Raw genomic sequence first — 23,601 nt, 5'->3', positions numbered from 1 at the left:
AAACCAGTGCTCCTAAGATGCTAACTATTCTGTATATTGTTTGTGACATTTGCTTATGACCTGTTATGTATTGGTACTATCTACAAATGTCCTAGCTTTATAAAAATGTTCTAAGCAATCCACTTTATTCCTGCAGGTACTTCATATTTTACATTCAATTTGTAATACCGTTCTCAGATGGTCTACATAAAATTGAGTTGATAATAACTGATCACCTTGAATAAGTGCTACTATGAGTTCTCCTCTAATGGTTCTCTCTAATTTCCTTATGTTACAGGTTCAAAATTTTCTGTGAAATTCTTTAAGAAGAGTTCCATGATAAAATAATTTTGGAAAATGATCTATTGGCTAGCTCTCCCTTTAATATAAAGTATTAAAGTCTCTAAATAGTAAATAGAGAAAAATATTTAATTATGTTATTACAATCTTCTCCCTTAGCAAATATTCTCCCTTACACTACATACCTCAAATTAAACATATGACTATCATACACCACTGACTTTTTAGTAAATACATTTTGGGAAATAATTTATGCTGCTGTACAAATTCATACTGATATATACATTTTAAAGACTCAAAAATTGGTTTTAGGAATTGTTTTTGGTTATTTTACGTGCTTTGATAGTGTACTATGATAGAAGATTAATGAAAACAACAAACACACCCACATGATGATTCTGCTCAATGTGTGTATTCACTAAAGACCTAAAAACAATTAGATTAGGGTAAAACTCTATAGACTAGGACGTGAGTGGTGCCATTTAGAGTTGAACAACGTGGCAGCCTTTTAACAACAAAGTTAAAATCAAAAGCAGATAGTCGTTGAAACAGCACAACAGGTTCATTCATTATTCACTAGAATGGCTCAGTTCTCTATCTAGTGTGCTTATTCTGCCTGCAGAGTGACTGGTGTAGAGTAATTATACAAGAAGACTAATCATTATAATGATTGTAATATTATATTAAGAAAAAAACCCTCAAGACTGGATCACTCATACACTGGTGATGGGAATGCAAAATGGTAGAGCTATTCTGGGAAATAGTTCTATGATTTATTTCTTTTTTAAAATAAATTTATTTATTTATTTTTGGCTGCATTGGGTCTTCTTTGCTGCGTGAGGGCTTTCTCTAGCTGCGGTGAGCAGGGCTACTCTCTGTTGTGGTGCACGGGCTTCTCACTGCAGTGGCTTCTCTTGTTGTGAAGCACGGGCTCTAGGTGCGTGGGCTTCAGTAGTTGTGGCACGAGGGCTCAGTAATTGTGGTGCACGGGCTTAGTTGTTCCGCGGCATGTGGGATCTTCCCAGACCAGGGCCCCAGCCTGTGTCCCCTGCATTGGCAGGCAAATTCTTAACCACTGCGCCACCAGGGAAGTCCCCATAATTTCTTTAAAAGTTAAGCATGCATATACCATTAAAGTCAGCAATCCCGCTCCTATGTATTAACCCTAAAGAATGAAAAAAAAGAAATCTTGCCATTGATGACAACATAGATGGACCTTGAGGGTGTTATTCTAAGTTAAATAATTTGTCAGACAGAGAAAGACAAATAATGTATGATTTCACTCATATGTGAAACAAACAAAATAAATGAACAAACCAAACCAAACAAAAATAAATGCATAGATATAGAGAACAGAGTAGTGGTTACCAGATGGAAAGGGGCTTAGGGAGAGGGCAAAATGGGTAAATGTAGTCAACTGTATGGTGTCAAATGGAAACAAAACTTTTGGTGGTGAACAAAGTGTAGTATATACAGAGTCAAAATATATTGTTGTACACATGGAACCTTGTATAATGTTATAAGCCAATGTTACCTCAATAAAAAATAAAGAAACGAAATAAAAGTACACATTACTAGCAAAAAAAGAAAGAAAGGGAAAAGAGAAGACTGATTTGGATAGCTCTCAAATGCATTATGCTAAGTGAAAGTAATGAGTCAAAAATTACTTACTGTGTGATTCCACTAAAATGAAATGCTGAAATAGACAAACTATAGAGATGGAGAACAGATAGGTGGTTGCCAGAGATTAGAGTTTGCAGAGTGGATCTGATAAAAATTAAGTAGTGTAAAGAAATATTTTGAAGGGAGGAATCTGTTTTGTATCCTGACTATGGTGATAGTTATACAACTCACTGACTTGTCATATCTCACAGACTTGTGGGGGAAAATATGAATTTTGCTATACATAAATTGAAAACTCAGTATATTACACATATGATTAATAATAAAAAATGAAATGGATGACAACATAATACTTGCTCAAAAAGTAGTCCCCCAAATGTATATAGCATAATACCTTCTTATAAAATTATATGCTGAAGATAAAGTATAGAGTTATTAGAAATACATAGAAATTCAAACAAAATTCAAGAAAACAAAGTCTTCTCTCCTCCTTAAGCTAGATCCATGGACAAGTAAATTGAGATTCTCAATCAGATAATGTATGTATCTCTGGTATATGTTTGAACATGTATATTTTTCAGGAATTGGTTCATTATTTTCATTATATTCACAAAGGAGTTCAAGAACTACAACAACAAAAAGAAAAACACAAAAAGCAAAAAGTTAAGGTCCATTTGTATTGAGGGAAGAACACTAAAATAAGACCTAAGGCAATTCATAGTTTGTGCCATTTACCAGCTGTGTGGGCAGGTCACTTACTACCTCTGGGGAATCAATGATTTCTAAAGCCCTTTATCACTTGAAATTTCTGTGATTCTAAGGCCAGAAGCCTTTCTCAAATGCTGGCTCCTCCGACAAATTCTTTAACAGCAGTTCACAGATGTTCCTTCCTTGTAATCTTCATTATGTGGTGCAATAATCCAATTTTGCTACAATCAGAATTGTGGCCAGCTGAGTGTAAAGCTATAAAACACTTTTAGCTTTATACCTAAAGGACATTGAAGATCTAGAGTGCTCAGATCCTAACTCTTAAAGCAACCATTTTTTATGACATTTAGATTGAACTTTCAAGGCCAGAGTTAATAGAAAAACACTTAATTTAGAAGGAAAGCTGTTGTTGACAGCAGTAAAAAGTTCAAACAGAAAAAGACTGGTTGTTCTTCTCTGATTATTTTTACATTCAGGGTAGAAGTAAAAGTAGTGAGAAATTACTCAAAGGAGATTTCTAACAACCTGTCACCCCCCACCCCCAAACTCACAACTTTCACAGTTTATTAAAGGAAAAACAAACAAAAACCCCACTTGTGATATGAGATTTCAATCTATAAAAAGATAATATTCTATAGGCAATATAACTTGAAGAATTATGAAATGAGACTACCTTTTAGCTAGCGATATTCAAACTAGATTCCTTACAACTCAACATCAGGGGCCACTTTCTTTGGCAAATTAGAATCAAACTAAATGAGACTTGAGGACATGTCTTTAATCAGAATTTTCTTTTTAATCTATTATGATTGCTTATGAGGTTTTGAATGAAAAAACATGTTTCAACACTAAACTAGATAAATAAACAAATAAATAATGAGTTTGAAAATTACAATTATAAAGCAGAATGTGATTAACAAGACCATGGTGGAGTTCTCCATCAAGGAGGAGTTACCCTTTTAGTGTTCATGGGACTTGAGGATATAAAAGTCAGGCAAGAACATGCCCCTTGTTTTTCAAGATGGGAAAGAGTACTGTAGATCAACATCCAAATAACTTACTCTACAGATTAACAGGCAAGATAAGATATACTGACTTTTTAAATACATTTGGCTAGGGGCCTAATCTCTGCTATGCTGTGCTCTATTGCTTTTGAATCATATGCTTACCGAGAATTAATTGCACTTTTCCCAGGACCTATCACATCACTCTAATTATCATAATTATGTAACCTAACTAAACAAATGAGTGAGTATATAGCATCTTTCCTATCAATGCTTTTGAAATTTTCAATAGTTGTGAGTTGCTAAAAAAAAGTCTCTGCTCAATTAAAGTAGACAAGGCAACTCTAAAAGTCTGGAAAATTTATAAAATATAGGAATTTATGAATTAGACCTCTTTTCATTCCACTTTTGAGAAAATAAAACTGGATGCATTTTGTGTGTGAGAGATGGACACAGACCCCACACTCAAAGGAAATATCTTCTCCCCAAATTGACCAATAAATGTACATTTATATGTTTTAAACTAAAATAAAATGTTTAAGAGATTTATACATCCTTTCTTTTTTGTTACTTCAAATAACATTTTCAAACAACCAATCAACTATTATATATTAAAGATTGGGAAAGATGGCTTCTACTCTATATGACAGGAAGGGAATACTTTAAGTGGGAATTTCCTGGCATTAGGTAAGATGAATGAAAGAAATTCTGAGATTTTTTTTTTTTAACAACAGGGAAGGTATCCCTGCAATATGACACTTAATATGCACGCAAGTATGGTGCAGTTTGTATCAATACAGCCTGAATGTTTGTATAGCAAGTATAAACATGAAATCCAGCATGTACAAACAATTCAAAACTTCAGTTTCTGGTAATGATTTTGAGTGCAGTAAAAAAGTTGCTGCTCGATTACAGTAGCAGAATGGAGACTGGGGTGTGTCTTTACTCCATTAATCTCACCGTAAGTTTCTCTAGTGGGTATCAGGTAAAGTGAATGCTGTTGGTGCCTTGCCCAGGTTCTATTTTCCTGGATGCTGCACTCATCAGACAGGTGTTGTGAGTGATGTCAGCTGCTTCCTTCTTGAAACAATTAACTTCAGCCAAACAGAAACCCCTTAGTTTAGGGGGATACACTCATCCTAGCTATAGATCACAAACAATGACTAAATGGCATGAGGGTATTGGTCAGGCTCCAGGTACTGGAATAAACTAGAAAAAAATTCCTAGGAGTGTATATTTAGGCTCTTAGGTCAAGAAGGGAGCTGGATAGGGGAGAGTTTGTCAATATGGAGGTTTAGACAGAGCTTCAGGATGATTCTAACATGCTGCAAGATGGCTCTTGAAAGCAGCATCTCACAGTAAATGAAGTAGAGATGCCAGGCAAACCGCGGAAGAAGGAATTTGTGCTTCACGTCCCATGCCATTAGACTTTGTGCATCTAGAGGTCCCAATTTCTAGAGCAGGGCTGTTTCTACCAGGAGACATAGTAAGAGCCTTCCTGAACCTAAGGCTTTTGCTGCTTCGTGGTCACTTGGGATACCTCATGCCAGTAGGAAAGTAAGCAGAGAAAATAGTTACCGTACTGGCATGGTGTTAGACCTAGTCATCATTAGGTGGTAGGGCTGCTGATAAATTACAGTGAGAAACAGGAATATATCAATATTTGGCACTAAAGTGATGTACTAGGCTGTCTCTTGTTACCTTACGGCCAGTGGAAAGTCTAACTAGGCAAGTTCAACCACTGCAGCTTGATATAAGGATATGGTAACATAGGCCTCAAGATGAGTGATGAGGGTCTGCATTTACCCAACAAGCAAGTCACCTAGCACTAGCCAAAGGGGAAAGGAATATAGAATGTGTCATGGAGGAGGGAGATGCTGAATATCAGGTATAATCTCAGGACCAACTAAAGCATTAGGAACTATAGTTCAACCTACTAACTCTCCTCTGAAAAATTTCGCCAGGAATTCTGAGGAATTATAGCCCTGGAGAATCTGTGCCTAGATAGTGTGAACTTAATATGAGAAGCTCATTGACAAACGGACTACAGTGGATACAACTAGTGTTCTGACAGCTCCTTTTTACCATCCAGGTCACCCATCTCCCAGGAGATGTGAGGGTTGGCTGACAACACTGAACAGGTGCCCCTTTTCCAGAAAATTGCCCTTGGCTAAATAAGAGCCACCTTGACCTCTTGGATAGGCTCTTCTTATCCCTCCCCTATCAAGATAGGATTGTGAGATTATGATCTCACGAGCTGTTCCAGAGCTTTGTTGTGAGATCTGACTAAAACTAGTCTCCACCTGGGAACACATTCTTTCTTGCTTGCCTTTTTAGAATTTTACTCAAATTTGCATTCCTAACTCTTCTTCTCTTGAGAGTAATTTCTTTTTTTTTTTTTTTTTGCGGTACGCGGGTCTCTCACTGTTGTGGCCTCTCCCTTTGCGGAGCACAGGCTCCGGACGCGCAGGCTCAGCGGCCATGGCTCACGGGCCCAGCCGCTCCGCGGCATGTGGGATCTTCCCAGCCCGGGGCACGAACCCGTGTCCCCTGCATCCGCAGGTGGACTCTCAACCACGGCGCCACCAGGGAAGCCCGAGAGTAATTTCTTGGTAAATCATTAGAACAAGAATTCTCACCCAAGGCTTTGCTTTTAGGGAAACAGCTGTAAGAAATGGGCCACTAATTTTTATTTGCTTAGGGTGCTTCCACTAACCTTTCTATTTGCATTGTATTGATTTTTATTAGTTAGTTTAAAAAAAATATAACAAACCAAACCCTATTTCTCTGAATTTCTGGATTCCTTATATCATCAAAATGAACAAAAACACAGATTTGGAGAATCAGATACTGTGGATATTCAATTTTTTTAAAACCCTCAAATTACTTACTTGTTTTCTCTTAGAACATACCTGCATGGATTAAAGGTTTTGTACTATTTGATGATGTTCCCCTTTTGCACAACACATGTCCCCTTATGGAGAGAAAATTTGCACTGCTCAGAAGCTAGGGAACCATTAAAGTTAAGGTTGTTCAAACTCATTTCCTTGGGCTCCTAAGTGGGAAGCACCGGTGTTGAGTTGTAAACAAACTCTCTGTTTTCCTACATTTAGATACGGTATGTCTTAACATTTCTGGAGCATTTTAGGAGTGTGGCTAAATTCTTTCCATAACCTGCTTGTGATTGTAGTGTGCAAACACTTGAAAGAAGCTGGTATTAATACTGAATATGTATCTACTTAAGTTTTTCAAGGTTATACCCACAAAAAAGTATTCAACATTTATTCTGCCAACCTCAAGACTTTCTCTGGAAACTCCATGCAGACCACAATCAACTCTTGTTCTTTTATCTTTGCATTCAAGCCACAAAGGCAGAACTATAGCAAGTTTTATCAGTAGAGATTGGTGAGATAGGCTTATAAAATTACCAAAAAATTTAAAGTGACTTAGTATGTTCCACACAAATTGACAAGGGTCTCTCTTTATCTGAATCTGTACCATCTATCAATCCATGGGAAAGGAAACTTGAGGTAGGGTGGAACTGAGGTGGGGTCACAGAGCTGTGAAATGAGTTGGACCCAGTGACCTGCAAAACCCAGCTGCACCAGGCTAGGACCCTAGGCCCTTTGGGTGATTGTTCTAAGCATTCACCATTGTTTCCAACACAAATGAGTGATTACGTGGGAGTGTGTTACTTAGGGATTACATGAGTATACTCATATTAGTAACAAGAGCTGGAAAATTTTGCCTGGAATTTAAACAGAGTCCTTCTTTTGATGCCTTACCTCCCTTCCCAAAGGTTGAGTGTGGAGGTTCTCAATTCCCACTGACTGTATCTCTAAACCTTTTGCACCACAAGCTTGGTGCTGAGTCACCACTCTTGTAAACCTATTTTGAGTCAAAAATGTGCTGTGTTCTCAGCTTCTTTTCCACCTAAGTTAATTGCAGTATGTGAGAAATTTAAAAAGGCACTCAAGTTAATTATGTCCCTGATTTTGATTTACAGATCTTAGCAATAAATGCTTCCTTACAATACTTCTTTGAACTACACTGGTTTTCTGGTCAAGTTCCTTGGTCCCCTCTGCACTGTGCACATTTTTATAAATCCCATTACTTAATTCAAAATCTTTAAGCACTCTACCAGAATGGGTCATGAAAACTTGACATATGTATCTTCAGTACATCCCACTCTTCCAAAGACTTATTCTAAAACCAGTCACAAATCATGTACCAATCCTGATACATCCTTGACTTTCAATTCATATAGTACTTTCAGAAAAATGTCCTGGAAACTCTCTAGAACTTGAAGGGTAGCAGAATATGCCAGCGCAAATATGACTGTAGGAGATCCGGACATGCCATCCCCAAATACACCACCTTGCTATACTGATTACTTTGAGCTGTAGGCACTTGAAAAGTAAGTGAAGGGAGAGGGCTTCTCTGTACTACCTTTATCTGCCTAAAGGCATATCCATCAAAAGGAACTCAATTGCCATAAATCCACTCCCCGGGATTTTCATCAACCAGAGAAGATTGACTCATCATGGGAGAAGAGATTAAATCTTGATACCACACTCAAACAAGCTTTGTCACAAACTATCATTCCTCCCATCTATTCTTGTAAGGGCACATTCATGTTTCTTAAAAACTATTTATTCTCCCCCCTAAGAAGCCTACAAATCCTCTCCCCTTTCCCTATTAATGTGGTATTTAAGCCTAAATTCTAAGCCACCCCTTTCAATTACTCATTTTCCCCTGGGTATCTCCCATGTATACATGAGGTACACATGTTAATAAACTTGTTTGTTTTTCTCTTATTAACAGTCTTTTATTACAGGGGTCTCAGATAAAAACTCAAAAGAGTAGAGGGAAAATTATCTGCCCCCCCACAAGTCTATGCGTTGTTTCTCAATTTTCACACTTAAAACATTTGCCTGATACATTTTTCATCGTTCAAAATTATCATCCTCAAACTTCTGCCTCTCTTCAAAAACTCAAAAACACTCTAGCTTTTAGGACCTGAGATAACAAAGAACACAGGGGCTTCAGATTGATTTGAGGCTGGTGATTTCAAGTGATCTGCCTATGGTACCAAAAGAGTGGCCTCCTAACCACATCTGCTTTGGCCCATCTCCCTTCCGGCCACACCACTAGTGGACATGCCTGTCAGTGATTCTGAAAGCTATTTATCTTTTAAAAAAAAAAAGTTTAAGAATCCTTGCCAAACAACTTGGACTTTCAAAACGCTGCACAGGTGACATCTCCTGTAGGAAGTTTTGGAAGGAAACCAACAAAGTGACCTTCCAGCATAGCATAATTCTGGTTCTCTGGTTAAAGTATCAACATTTATCACAAATATCGTTCTCACAATCGATGAAATGTAGCTCTCCTTTTGCAACCCTGCTTATGCTTTGTTTTTGTGAGGCCAATCATAGTGCATACAAGGAAAGAATTAAAGAAGGGAAAAATCTGTATTTATGTTTAGCTAACTTATTCTCATGCCTAACATAGTAACTATTGGTGTCTATTGGGGACTGAATATTTGTATTCCTCCAAACTTCTTATGTTGGAATCCCATTCCCCAATGTGACTGTATTAGGAGATGAAGCCTTTGGGTGGGGATTAGTGTCATGAAGGTGGATCCCTCATGAACAGGAGTAGTGTCCTTATAAAAGAGGCATCCAGAGAGCTCTCTCCTTTCTTCCTCAGTCATATGAGGACATCACTAGAAGACTGCAGTCTATGAACCGGGAAGCAGGTGCTCACCAGACACCAAATCTGCTAGTGCCTTGATCTTGGACTTCCCAAGCCTCCAGAACGATGAGAAAGACCTGTTTGTTGTGTAAGCCACTCAGTCTATGTTGTTTTTTATAGCAGCCCCCAAAGACTAAGACCGTATATAATATTTGTAAGTTACTTAAGACCAGGGACTTTATTTTGATTACTGCAATCTTGCCTTCACCTACAGTAGTGCTTGGCACTTAGATATTATTATTATTTTGTGTGTGTGTGTGTGTGTGTGTGTGTGTGTGTGTGTGTGTGTGGTACGCGGGCCTCTCACTGTTGTGGCCTCTCCCGTTGCGGAGCACAGGCTCCGGACGCGCAGGCTCAGTGGCCATGGCTCACGGACCCAGCCGCTCCGCGGCATGTGGGATCTTCCCGGACCGGGGCACGAACCCGTGTCCCTTACATCGGCAGGCGGACTCTCAACCACTGCGCCACCAGGGAAGCCCTTAGATACTATTCAATAAATACTTGTTGAGTGTGTGAAAATGAATGAGTGAGTGAATGAATAAGTGTATTATGTACTGTAAAGTATTTCATATATGTATGAAGAAAGGAAGTCACCTCTAACAGACTCACAGGTTCTCTACACTTAAAAGGCCCATCTGAAAATAAAAAGATATACAATCTGGCAGTATTTCATCACTAGCTCCTAACTAAGCTTTACACTATACAATAGAAATAAGAATAGATAAAAACTCTTCTGTCTCTTGTACATGCAGCCAGAATACTACCTTGAAACACTTTTCTAAGTATAAGAAATGTTGAAAGTTCTGATAGAAAGGAGAGAAATAACATATGTTCTGAAGTAAGACTGCTTGGGCTCAAATTCTGGATTCATTGTTTAATAGTTTTGTAACCTTGGGCAAAAGCACACTAACAAACTAACCTTTAGTTAATGAAAATGCAAACTACTAATTATTCCTTCGTGTTGCTGTATTCTTAAGATTCTCTAAACAATTTTTGCCAAACTTTCAAGATCAGGTATTCCCATCATATTTTGAGCATGAACCCCAATATATATACCCATATTTAGTTTCACATTGTGTCCATTTGCAACTGTACTCGCATATTGTCAACATCTTAAAACATGCAGAAAATAAGAAATATAAAACTAGATGACATGGGCTTCCCTGGTGGCGCAGTGGTTGAGAACCCGCCTGCCGATGCAGGAGACACGGGTTCGTGCCCCGGTCCGGGAGGATCCCACATGCCGCGGAGCAACTAAGCCCGTGAGCCATGGCCGCTGAGCCTGCGCGTCCGGAGCCTGTGCTCCGCAACGGGAGAGGCCACAACAGTGAGAGGCCTGCATACCGCAAAAAACAAAAACAAAAAAAACAAACAAAAACAAACTAGATGACAAAATATAATATTTTATTTTATTTATTTATTTATTCTTAACATCTATATTGGAGTATAATTGCTTCACAATGGTGTGTTAGTTTCTGCTTTATAACAAAATGAATCAGCTACACACATACATATATCCCCATATCTCCCCTTGCGTCCTCCTCCCACCCTCCCTATCCCACCTCTCTAGGTGGTCACAGAGCACCAAGCTGATCTCCCTGTGCTATGCGGCTGCTTCCCACTAGCTATCTATTTTATGTTTGGTAGTGTATATATGTCCATGCCACTCTCTTTGTCCCAGCTTACCCTTCCCCCTCCCTGTGTCCTTAAGTCCATTCTCTACATCTGAATCTTTATTCCTGTCCTGCCCCTAGGTTTTTCAGAACATTTTTTTTCTTAGATCCCATATATATGTGTTAGCATATGGTATTTGTTTTTCTCTTTCTGACTTACTTCACTCTGTATGACAGTCTCTAGGTCCATCCACCTCACTACAAATAACTCAATTTCGTTTCTTTTTATGGCTGAGTAATATTCCATTGTATATATGTGCCACATCTTCTTTATCCATTCATCTGTTGATGGACTCCTAGGTTTCTTCCATGTCCTGGCTATCGTAAATAGAGCTGCAATGAACATTTTGGTACATGACTCTTTTTGAATTATGGTTTTCTCAGGGTATATGCCCAGTAGTGGGATTGCTGGGTCATAGGGTAGTTCTATTTTTAGTTTTTAAGGAACCTCCATACTGTTCTCCATAGTGGCTGTATCAATTTACATTCCCATCAACAGTGCAAGAGTGTTCCCTTTTCTCCACACTTGCTCCAGCATTTATTGTTTGTAGATTTTTGATGATGGCCATTCTGACTGGTGTGAGATGAAACCGCATTGTACTTTTGATGTGCATTTCTCTAATGATTAGTGACGTTGAGCATCCTTTCATGTGTTTGTTGGCAATCTGTATATCTTCTTTGGAGAAATCTCTATTTAGGTCGTCTGCCCATTTTTGGATTGGGTTGTTTGTTGTTTTGATATTGAGCTGCATGAGCTGCTTGTAAGTTTTGGAGATTAATCCTTTGTCAGTTGCTTCATTTGCAAATATTTTCTCCCATTCTGAGGGCTGTCTTTTCGTCTTGTTTATGGTTTCCTTTGCTGTGCAAAAGCTTTTAAGTTTCATTAGGTCCCATTTGTTTATTTTTGTTTTTATTTCCATTTCTCTAGGAGATGGGTCAAAAAGGATCTCGCTGTGATTTATGTCATAGAGTGTTCTGCCTATGTTTTCCTCTAAGAGTTTGATAGTATGTGGCCTTACATTTAGGTCTTTAATCCATTTTGAGTTTATTTTTGTATATGATGTTAGAGAGTGTTCTAATTTCCTTCTTTTACATGTAGCTGCCCAGTTTTCCCAGCACCACTTATTGAAGAGGCTGTCTTTTCTCCACTGTATATCCTTCCCTCCTTTATCAAAGATAAGGTGACCATATGTGTGTGGGTTTATCTCTGGGCCTTCTATCCTGTTCCATTGATCTATATTTCTGTTTTTGTGCCAGTACCATATTGTCATGATTACTGTAGCTTTGTAGTATAGTCCAAAGTCTGGGAGCCTGATTCCTCCAGCTCCATTTTTCTTTCTCAAGATTGCTTTGTAAAGAAGATGTGGCACATATATACAATGGAATATTACTCAGCCATAAAAAGAAATGAAACTGAGTTATTAGTCATGAGGTGGATAGACCTGGAGTCTGTCATACAGAGTGAAGTAAGTCAGAAGGAGAAAAACAAATACCATATGCTAACACATATATATGGAATCTAAGAAAAAAATGTCATGAAGAGACTAGGGGTAGGACAGGAATAAAACACAGACCTACTAGAGCATGGACTTGAGGATATGGGGAGGGGGAAGGGTAAGCTGTGATGAAGTAAGAGAGTGGCATGGACATATATACACTACCAAACGTAGGGTGGATAGCTAGTGGGAAGCAGGCGCATGGCACAGGGAGATCAGGTAGGAGGTTTGTGACCACCTAGAGGTGTGGGATAGGGAGGGTCGGAGGGAGGGAGACACAAGAGGGAAGAGATATGGGAACATATGTATATGTATAACTGATTTACTTTGTTGTAAAGCAGAAACTAACACACCATTGTAAAGCAGTTATACTTCAATAAAGATGTTAAAAAAAAAGATTGCTTTGGCAATATCCTATTTTAAATGATTAAAATGGTACAAAAATATTTTTGCTCTCAGTACAAATATGATTAGTAAGAATATAGTTTTGTGAGAATGATGTGACTGAATGTTATATTTAATTAAATCTTCATGGATATTACTCCCTAGTGACTGAAAAAGTGCTAATATCAGGAAAAGAAGTATCAGCTCTGTCATTTTCTTATTGCTTCCTTCTTCATACTTGCATTATCAGGATTATATATAATTTTATTGAAGGGATAGTTTTGTGCTACTTACCTGTTTTTTAAGGGTTAGTTCAGTTTACATAAAATAATATTATCTATGAATACATTTAAGTGGGGACAGAAATGTTTCAATACTTAGCAAAATGCTATAAAAGACTAAAATGTAAAAATGACATCTTCAACACATCAGGGTGCTCTGGAGGTGTTAGGAATGTGGAACCATATGAGAATCTGACCTGCAGAGCTGATGAAGGGTGTCAGCTGTGATCCATACATTAAAGAGTATAAAAGACTAATTGTTTCTCATTTTAGGTAAAATTAAATATAAATAGAACGTGTTTCCCCACTGCAGTCAATGTTGTTTATATTTGACTTGGAGACCATTGCTCTACTAGGCATAAATATTCCTCTTCCTGCCCTTCTGTCATGGCATACTTTCTTATTAATTTATTAAATTAACACTAAAAAGAAGCAGGTAATTCTTCCACACGAAATAACATTACTGCAACATAGATCTTTGGAATGTAAATCTCAGAAAATAACATTGGAAATGCACGTACAAGTTAATCTTGTGAGCCTTCATGCAGATTTAATTCTGTGATTATAAGTGGAAATGTCTTATATTATAACTGGAGGAATGATCAACCTAACCCCAATAGGTGAACACAAAATCTATTGAACTGCAGAACTACTGAAAATAATTATCTGAAATGTATTTTCTTTTCAGTAAAAATGAAAGTTATTTAGGGAAGTAAAATATAAAATTGCGTGTAATTTTTCTACCTTATTCATATTTTCCTACAGTTTCAAACAGTAGCATTTATAGGGCTTCCTGGTGACTCCTTCAAGTTGGCTCATGATTGTTACATAAAACTGCACTTAAAACAACGTCTATTATTTAAGGCAATATAATTTGGGGCAAATATTTTTAACTTCCCTAGACCTTGATTTCCTAGTCAGTAAGATAGGAATACAAAAAAGTAGCTATTCATACCAAGTACGAACTAAGAGAGATAACACATATAAATAACCTGGCACAGTTCCTGAACTCTAACTGCCTTGTCTTCTTGAAGGTTCTGACACTGTGTCTGTTTTGGGTCTGTTTGCTATAGACCCGTTTTTTTTGTCCTTTACCTGCTCTGCTCTGTGTGGCAGGATGCTGACCTTTACATGCTCTTTCTCAGGCTCCTGTATCACCAAGTATCCAGTAGGGTCTAGTCAATGGGAGACACTCTGGGAAGACTGGAAGGCGGAAGAAGGAAGACTCACCCCCTCCCTATGCCTCAGGCTGTGGGTCCTGCAATTACCACAGCTCTTTCAATGGCCTCAAGTACCCCCTGGACAGGCTTCCCTGGTTCCAGCTGCTGCCGTGTGAATCCAACCCATGGGCTCCAGTAGCCTACTTCCCACTGTCCTCTGATCTTGGGGCGGCAGTAGCTTTCTGTAGCTGCTAATCAGAGTTGCCTCACTGTGTTCCATTTAGCTTTTCTGCTCTCTTATCACTGGTGTAAGAAAATCCTTAGGTTGAATTCCCTCTTTCTTAAAATCTCAAATGCTTTCTGCTTTCAAGTTAGTCCTAGTATTAGTTTTCTATTGCTATATGCCAAATTACTCAAATTCAGCAGCTTAAAAGAACATCCATTTATTATCTTCCAGTTAGTAAAAATTCCATGTGGGCTCAATTGAGTTCCCTGCTTATGATCCCACAGGGCTGAAAACAAGGTGCTGGGACTGGGGTCTTATCTGGATGCTCTGGGAAGAATCTGCTTCCAAATTTATTTTATATCCTTGGCAGAATTCAGTTACGCACAGTTATAGGTCTTCCTTTCATTGTCATCTGGGGCTGCTCTCAGTCTTGGCTTCCCTCACCAACTGGGGCCTCCATCTCAAGGAGGGAGAATGTTAGTTCTTCACATCCAATTCTTCTCATACTCTGAAAACATCTGAGGTCCTCCTTGCCCATAGCTGGAGAAAATTATCCTCCCTTAAAGGGCTTATGTGATTCAATTAAGCCCACTGGGATAATCTTTCTATTTTAAGGTCAACTGATTAGTAACATTAATTGCATCTGCAAAAGTCCTTTTGCCTCGTAAGGTAATTTAATCAGGGAAACAACACCGGGGAAAAGGACATCATAGAATTCTCTGTTCCACAGACCTTAAGTGATCCATCACTTCTGGCGTTTGCCAGGTTTGTGTCCTTGAGCCAATAATTTAACCTCCAAGGGCCTTAGATTTTTCATTATAAAATGTTTATAAAAGAGACAATCTGATTGCTGACGTCTGGTTCTACAATACTATTGTTTTGTGATCAGAGGCCAACATTATTTGGGCCAGCAGGAAAAGTAATGTAGGGCTTGCTGTCTTCTCTTGTATCCCTTTCATGGAGAAGCGTCTTGATTTCATTTTGAAAAGAAGAGAATTTTGTTCTAGAAACATTTCTTAGGTATGGTCACAATGGAAAATGTTTATATTTAAATTGTATTAACTTCCATATTTACAAGTGAGTTGCTACTTCTTCTGGTGTTGCCAGTGCTGCTGGAAGTTCTGACATGAATCATTCAGCCCCCCATGTCAGCCTTTGGGGTGGTGCTTTGATGTGATGGTGAGCTGGAGACTATAGAAGGGCGGATCTCAGGGGAATGGTTAGAGGAGACTCAGTCTCAGGTGACAGTGCCAGCCCTGGGGATCTCAGGCATGCCACATAACATCTCTGAACTTCAGCTGTATCATTTGTAAGGTGAAGAAATTAGAAAGGGGGGGGGGTCTTAGGATCCTGTAAGTTTTAACAATGATCTTCCTCCATCTTAAATCCTTGGCTGTAATAAAACATAGTGACCATATGTATAATGAAATAATAAGTTTATTCAATTCTCAGGTAGAAAGAAAGCTGACTACCTTAAGCAGATCATTTGGAAAATTATTATTATTTTTTAAATGAGCTGACTTATTTATTTCATTTATTTATTTTGGTTGTACCAGGTCTTAGTTACGGCAGGCAGTCTCCTTAGTTGTGGCTCCCGGGCTCCTTAGTTGCAGCTCACCAGCTCCTTAGTTGCGGCACGTGTGCTCTTTAGTTGTGGTATGCATGTGGGATCGAGTTCCCTGACCAGGGATCGAACCCCCAGATTCTTAACCACTGTGCCACCAGGGAAGTCCCTGGAAAATTATTTTTATTAAATAATTTCAGTGTACAGTTTTTGAATGCTATCATTCATTTTTTTTTTCATAGATCTAGTCTTTCTAGATTAACAAAAAACCATATAGTAACACACCACCAAATGGTAGTCATGTAATGCCCTCTTCTGGCTAAAGATCAAAATGTAACCCTTCTCTGCTATGGTAGTATCTGAAAATTTGCATGTTCTTAGTTATTTTCTATACATTCACTTTTGAGTATCTGTTTCAACAATTTTTAGTCTGTTTAGTCCTTACTCACTTGCAAAATAAATGTTTTGTTAATATGCATTTACCTGCTTAGCAACTCAATTTAATAAACATAGGCAACCTAAAATAATTTCTTAAAAATCTTGGACTATAATCTGTCTAGTTGGGATATCTTTACTGAAAAAATTAATCAGCTTAACCAGACCCACATTTTACATTGCATTTCTAAAAGACAAGTCATAGGCAACTTCTAAAAACAACCTGATATTTTTATAATTAATTTTTTCAATATATTTGAGTTTCTGCCTCTAGATTTCTGTGGGAGTTAGTAAATGATTTGTGCTGCTCCCTAATCAAGGCAAACTCTCTGTGATATTATTGTACCATTACTTTTCTTACAGTTTTCACTATCTAAAAAGTGACTATCAACCCTTAGGGCCACATCAGAATCACCTGGAGGTATGAGTGGGAGACTGAATTTTCTCCATTGATGAAATGTGTGGTAGTCTTCAGATGTGTTGGGACACTTTTAAAGCATATATATATATTTATATATATATATATATATAAATATATATACATATAAATATATATATACATATAAATATATATAATTTAGTATCTAAATGAGGACTTTTGAGGGTGAAGGAATCATTAACAATTATACCAGGATATTAGCCTAAACTAGGGCTATTGAAGGTGAGGCAGAAGTTGGGTCACTGTATTTATATTTTTAAATTATCAGTTGGAATGATAGGAAGCTGAGAATCATTGCTGAAATTCTATTTTTTAAAAAAAAAAATTATTTTTATTTTATTTTTTATTTTTTTAACATCTTTATTGGAGTATAATTGCTTTACAATGGTGTGTTAGTTTCTGCTTTACAACAAAGTGAATCCGTTATACATATACATATGTTCCCATATCTCTTCCCTCTTGCATCTCCCTCTCTCCCACCCTCCCTATCCCACCCCTCTAGGTGGTCACAAAGCACCGAGCTGATCTCCCTGTGCTATGCGGCTGCTTCCCACTAGCTATCCACCTTATGAAATTCTGTTTTTACTTTTATTTTCAATGGTGTTCCTCATCTTCAATTTACAATTTCTGTTGTACGGCAAGTAGAAAGCATATTAAACACTATATTCTCCTTGTAGCCAGATGGCCTAGTTTCAAATTCTGACAAATTTCTTAATTTTTCTGTGCCTTCATTTCCCCATCTGTATGTGGGAATAATAATAATACTTACCTTATATGGTTGTTACAAGGATTAGAGAGTTGACAGTCAGTAAATATGTGGTTAACATTTAGAATAGTACCTGCAGCATAGTAAACCCTATTATTAATAATAAAATTATTAGTGTCTATGAATGAATGATAATACATTTGCATTTTTATAAAGTATGAGCTTTTCAGGTTATGCATTTATTTCAGGAAAGCACTTGTGATAGGCAGCCTCTAAGACGGCCCCCAGTGAGCCCTGCTGGAATTCATGTTGTAGTGTAATCCCCTCCCCTTGAGTGTACACTGGACCCATTTCTAATGAATAGAAACAACAGTGAAAGTGGTGGGATGTCTCTTCTGAGATTAGGTCACAAAAAGACTGTGACTTGCATTTTGCTCTTGCTCTCTCGGATCTTTTGCCCTGAGAGAGAAACACGACGGCACATTGTGAGCAGAAATATGGAGAGGCCCACGTGGTAAGGAACTGCCTCTGGCCAAAAGTCAGCGAGGAGCTGAGGCCTGACAATAGCCATTACCAGTAGCAAAGTGTAATTTATAGATAGTAAAGAATCAAAATAAATAGTAGGAAAATGTGATTTCTTCAGCTTCCTTACCCCCCGCCAAAAAACTAAATACTCCACCTTTGTCCATAAATAAATCATCAGAATTTCCAAATTAAGAATAGCTCAGGTTGTGTTTTGAAATGAGGTGATATTTAATTATAAATACAGCCTTGATAGGAATTCGAGTATGGAAATTAAACTGAATGCATTTGGAGACGAAGCATATAATCCTACAGTTTCATGTCAGTTTTACCACTTGATGGAGCTATAATGCCAGATAACACTTCAAACACTGTGGTGTTTACGAGGAAGCAATCTTTTTGAGAAATATAGATACAATGTATAATCCTAATCATTAGTTGTAAGTGTTCATTCTAGTCATTACTCTTCATCCTTGCCAAGCAACTTCTGTAACGTGTCAGAGAGAAAACTTTATATAATCCCGGGCTGTGAGTAGCAGATAATTTGCTTATTTTTAATTTAGAAAATTTGAGGAGGGTATTCCTTGGAAAATACTTAAATATTTGTACTAGGAAAGTTATAATCTAATAAAAATGTAAAGATGAACATTAGGTCTTCTAGATGTCATTGTCTGGAGATTACATGAGAAGGAAAAGTGAATCTTCTTGGAAAGCCAGGCTTATGGAAGATTCCCGAGTCAGGCAGTGGTAGAGGAAGACTGATTTTTGCAAAGAAGAAAGAAGACAAAGTGTGGAGGTGTTGGTCATAAGCAAACATAAGAGATGCACAACAGATCCATAATCTATCTAATCCTTATAGCCTCTTTCTCCCATTCTATTTTATTTGGTAAATGCAGGTTTGAAATCCTTTATCTGAAAACTTTGGGGCTGACAACACTTTAGAATTAAAAGCTTTCCATATTTTAAAAAAGGAATACAGTATTTATACCATAGAGTACACGACATTTCCAGCCATGTCTGAGGTGTCGCTCTTAAATAAACATGCAGTCTCAGGCTAGGTTCTACAGGAATCAGACTTTGAGACAGAGCTTCAGGGAAGGACATTTATCATTCCTTGGCATGACCCAGACCTGACCATCCTTGAGGTTTCTGAGCCCCAGGTCACCAAGCTTTTCTCAGAAAAATATTACTAAACTTTTCCACTGACAACCAAAACTTGGGAAGGGGACACCAAGAGGTACCCCAATGATCATCTGAATATCAGATATATTGTTCCCTGCCCCCTTGGCGTTACTTCTACTGGTGAAAAACAGTCAATTACTTCTACCAGTGTGCTAACTTCACTCACATTCCGGTCATTTGGAAGAGGAACATGACGAGTCTAGGAGGCAACCCTTAGCTGATAGTTCAGTAGGGCTCCTGCTGTGTCCTAGTGGAAATGTTTCTTTTTGATGGAAGAGCTCCCAGCGTGGCAGGGATGGGAAGCACACATTTGCGAGGTGAGTCACTGAGAGTGATGATAAGCGGGGTTAATGCTGCTTCTGCACTTTGGTTTCTGGACTTATACATTCTACTTACTGGAGACGCACCATCCTATCAAGGCCTTTGAATTAAAGTGGACACTAAGTCCTGAAGGAATGGCGTCATCGTAAAGTATCTTCTCTGAACTTCAGCTTAGCCTTCAGCAGGCTATTCCATTTCTGTATCTGGCCAGAAGCTTCTGGATGGCACTGTGTGTAATACGTCTGGTGAATCACGTCATGGGCCGTCTACAAACCCCCTTTTCTATAGAATGGTTCCTTTGATCTGACATAATATTACATGGAGTCTTGTAGTGATGAATCCTATGTTTTATTGACCCTAGGACAGTGGTGCTGGCTAAGGTATCATGGGTAGGAAAAACGACTCCATAACTGTAATATGTGCCTGTTCTTATCAAAATGAACCACGATACCTTACAAGACGGAAGGAGTCCGGTGTATTCAGCTGGCCTCCCGTGACCAGTTGGTGCCATGTGAACAGATCAGCAATGGTCTCTGTTGCTGGCACGTTGGACATTTTGTGGCTTTGGCAAGTAGGAGGAGCCCAGATGGTTGCATAGCCTCCGACTCTGTCATCATGGAAACTTCTTCTCTGTGTCCACTGTGTCAGCACCAGGGTGGCTGATGCCAGAGGCTGGCTTGTGTAAACTGGACAATTCAGTTTTATTTACCAGGATGTTGAGCTCTGCTTTCATGGTAGAGATCTCTGGTGGGCATTAATATGTGATATGAACATCTCCACAATGAGTGACAATTCTCATATGCCCAATCCCATGTCTCTACCCAGAACTCTTTGAAACTGGTCTTTCAACACAACACTTTTCTTTCCAGTCCCTGATCAGCCAAGCCATTTCTCTTTGCCCATTATTCCATACATATTCTAAGCTTGTGCCACTTCTCTGTGCACACAAAACGGATGAGCAGGGTACCGTCTGAAGCTCTCCTCATTGAGATGATTTCATATCATCTCTGTCTTACCCTGAATGAGGCTCTAGTGCTGTTGCCACCTATTTCTGTCTTGTACCCACATCCCCCGCTTACCCATTCATGAACCCAAACCCCTTCATAAGCTGTTTGTAAAGGATCTTCGTTGCAGCCATAGATGTGAGCCGAGGAAGAGGCACTGGCGCGACAGTGATAGATGACATGAGGGTCATTAGGATCAGCTGCACCCACCAGGCTTTTGATGGTTAAGCAACACCACTGGCCTTTATTGTTTGGGGACTTTATTCATTTCTACTGTTACCAGTGAGCTTAGTCTTATAGCACGTTCTCCTGCCCCAGCCTGAAGAAAAGAGCCACCACCTGCGTTCTTAGTAATGTGGGTGCTCTTCTCACCATTGTAATCCTTGTTGTATTGGAAAATCACGTGACATCTGGGCTCTTTAATTTATTGGCTTTATTAATAATAATTAAAACTATAATGTCGCCATGTCAGTTCAAGTAAATTCCTGCTGCCAAATGAATTTGCAAAAAAAATAACGGTTGGATGTCAGAAGTCTTTGGATTTTGGATTGTGGACAAGAGATTGTCAGATGGACAGAGAAAGTAGCAGAGAATCCTCTCTATGGGATTCTTACGACAACCTTTTATAAGCAAGATGTCACAGTCCTGTACCAAGAGACAGCAATATATCAGTGCTACTTTTTGTTCTCCACATGAGCCCATTCTCCTGTGTCCATCCACATGCCTCTACCTCAGACCTCCTTGAACCTGATCTTTTCATCTTTCTCTTTCCAGGCTCCTGAGCAGCCAAGCCATTTGCCATTGCCCATGATTCCATATATGTAGTAAGCTTGGGCTTAGATATGTAGTGGGTGGTAATTCGGGAACATAGGGGAAGGGATGGAAGCAGAGTAGAGACTGGAGTCTCATGTCACAGCAGATCACACACCTGTGACTTGGGACCAATATGGAACAGGAGGAGTAACATAACCATAGCAGTAAGTTAGAGCGAAGACTGAGAAAATCCTCTGTACCTGGTGGCCACTAGCTAACAACACAAATAATGGTTATAATGAAATAAAACCAAACACGAATTTGAGTTTCGTTATTTTGGAATGCTTATCAAAGATGTGGTAGAAAAAAATTCCTAAGAACTCTTCAGTGTTCATATTTGTAGATTGTTGTCACCTTAAACTCAGTTTACTTAAAATGAAAGAAAACAAACTTCGAGAAAAACAATGGGGCAGCATGCTAATATTTATGTTTCTAGCACTGATACATTTTTCTTAGTCTTAAATTTTGGAATCATCTGTAACTCATATCTCTTTAGATCCTACATTGAACCAATTCCTATCATTCCTCCCTTAAAAGGCATCTGATACTTATTCATTATGTTTTGTTTCCATCTCCAGCTTCTGACTGCAGAAACATGTCTCACTTTTTGATTATGAACTGATATCTTAATTGAGCTTTCCCTATCTAATCAACCCTGCCTACCACCGCTAAATTAGTTTTCCTGAAAATCTATTTTCAGTACCTCATTTCTGGTCAAAAACTATAAAACTATACAAGTAAAAGTTGCTTGTTAAATACCTTTAAAGAATTTTAAAAAGAAAGCCCCAAACTGAGAAAGTATTTTAGCAACACGTTTGAGGGATGAGTGTTGAAACTCGCTACTACATATAAGGGATGCTTCCAACTTAGCAAAAGACAAAGTCTCCAAAGAAAAGTGCGAAAACATCGTGATAATTCACAAAGGAAGAACTATAATCTGACAATACACATGAAAAAAATGTGCAAGTTGATAATAATCAAAATACAAATCAAAATACAACTTACCTTTCTGCACCACCCATAGAGGGGTCCATACAGCATTGTTCTGGGTTCCTATCATAAGTAAATGGAAATTTTCACCATGTCCAGAGCCCTTGATATTCTGCTAATGAGGGAGGAGGATTCCACAAATTCCTTGCAGCAGGAACCCACTTAGGTGGCAACAACCTTGACTTCCAAATGGAACAGTACATCTACAAAAAAAAAAAAGCAGTGGCATCTACATCATAAATATGAAGAGAAACTGGGAAAAGCTTAGAAGCCTTTGCTGGCAGCTTGTGCCGTTGAAAACTCAGCTGATATCGGTATCATATCCCCCAAGATGACTGGTGATTGAGCTGCGCTGAAGTTTGCTGTTGTCACTGGAACCACTCCTACTGCTGGCTGCTTAACTCCTGGAATATTCACCAACCAAATCCAGGCAGCCTTCTGGGGCTCATGACTTCTGGTGGTTACTGATCCGAGGGTTGACCACCAGCCTCTCAGAGAGGCATTTTATGTTAACCCGCCTACAGTATAACACAGTATAACACAGACTGTCCTCTGCACTATGTGAAGGCTCTAGCAGGAAGGACAGAGACCGTCCCCTATAACAACAAAGGGGCTCACGTAGTGAGTCTGATGTGGTAGATGCTGCCCAAGGAAGTTCTGCACATACGTGGCACCTTCTCCTGTGAACACCCATGGGAGGTCACACCTAATCTCTACTCCTTCAGAGGTCTGAAACAGACTGAAAAGGAGGCTCAGGCTGCTTAAAAGGCTGTAACCAAGGAGGGAATTCAGGATGAATGAACTGCTCCAGCTCCCAGATTTACTGCTACTCAATCCCAGGTCCCAGGCTGGTCTGAAGGTTGGCGGGTGCCCTCTGTGCTATCCGGCAGTTCCCTACTGAAGGATGGAGAGCTCAGTCTGCTGCTGGAGAGTGGTCTGCAGCTCACACTGCTTGGGCCACTGGCTGGGCAGTGAATGGAAGCAGGTATTGCAAGAAAAGAAGTTCCCAGAGCATGATCAAGCTTCATTTTTAGCAC

At 38.8% G+C, this 23,601-nt stretch overlaps 1 protein-coding gene and 1 pseudogene across 1 annotated transcript in view; one reads left to right on the top strand and one right to left on the bottom strand.

Annotated features, from left to right (window-relative positions):
* UGT8 (UDP glycosyltransferase 8) overlaps positions 1-22,750 on the bottom strand; it is a 238,730-nt gene extending 215,980 nt beyond the window's left edge. Inside the window, exon 1 of the mRNA XM_067036566.1 lies at positions 22,580-22,750. The gene's annotated coding sequence lies outside the window, so the exon portion shown is untranslated. The remainder of the gene's footprint in view (positions 1-22,579) is intronic.
* Positions 22,656-23,598, top strand: LOC131758209 (small ribosomal subunit protein uS2B-like; annotated as a pseudogene).
* The last annotated feature ends 3 nt before the right edge of the window (positions 23,599-23,601 follow it).

The sequence above is a fragment of the Kogia breviceps genome, chromosome 6 (genome assembly GCF_026419965.1).
Source record: "Kogia breviceps isolate mKogBre1 chromosome 6, mKogBre1 haplotype 1, whole genome shotgun sequence".
NCBI lineage: Eukaryota > Metazoa > Chordata > Mammalia > Artiodactyla > Physeteridae > Kogia > Kogia breviceps.
The sequence above is the reverse complement of the archived record's forward strand: the minus strand, read 5'-3'. Positions and strand labels throughout refer to the sequence as shown.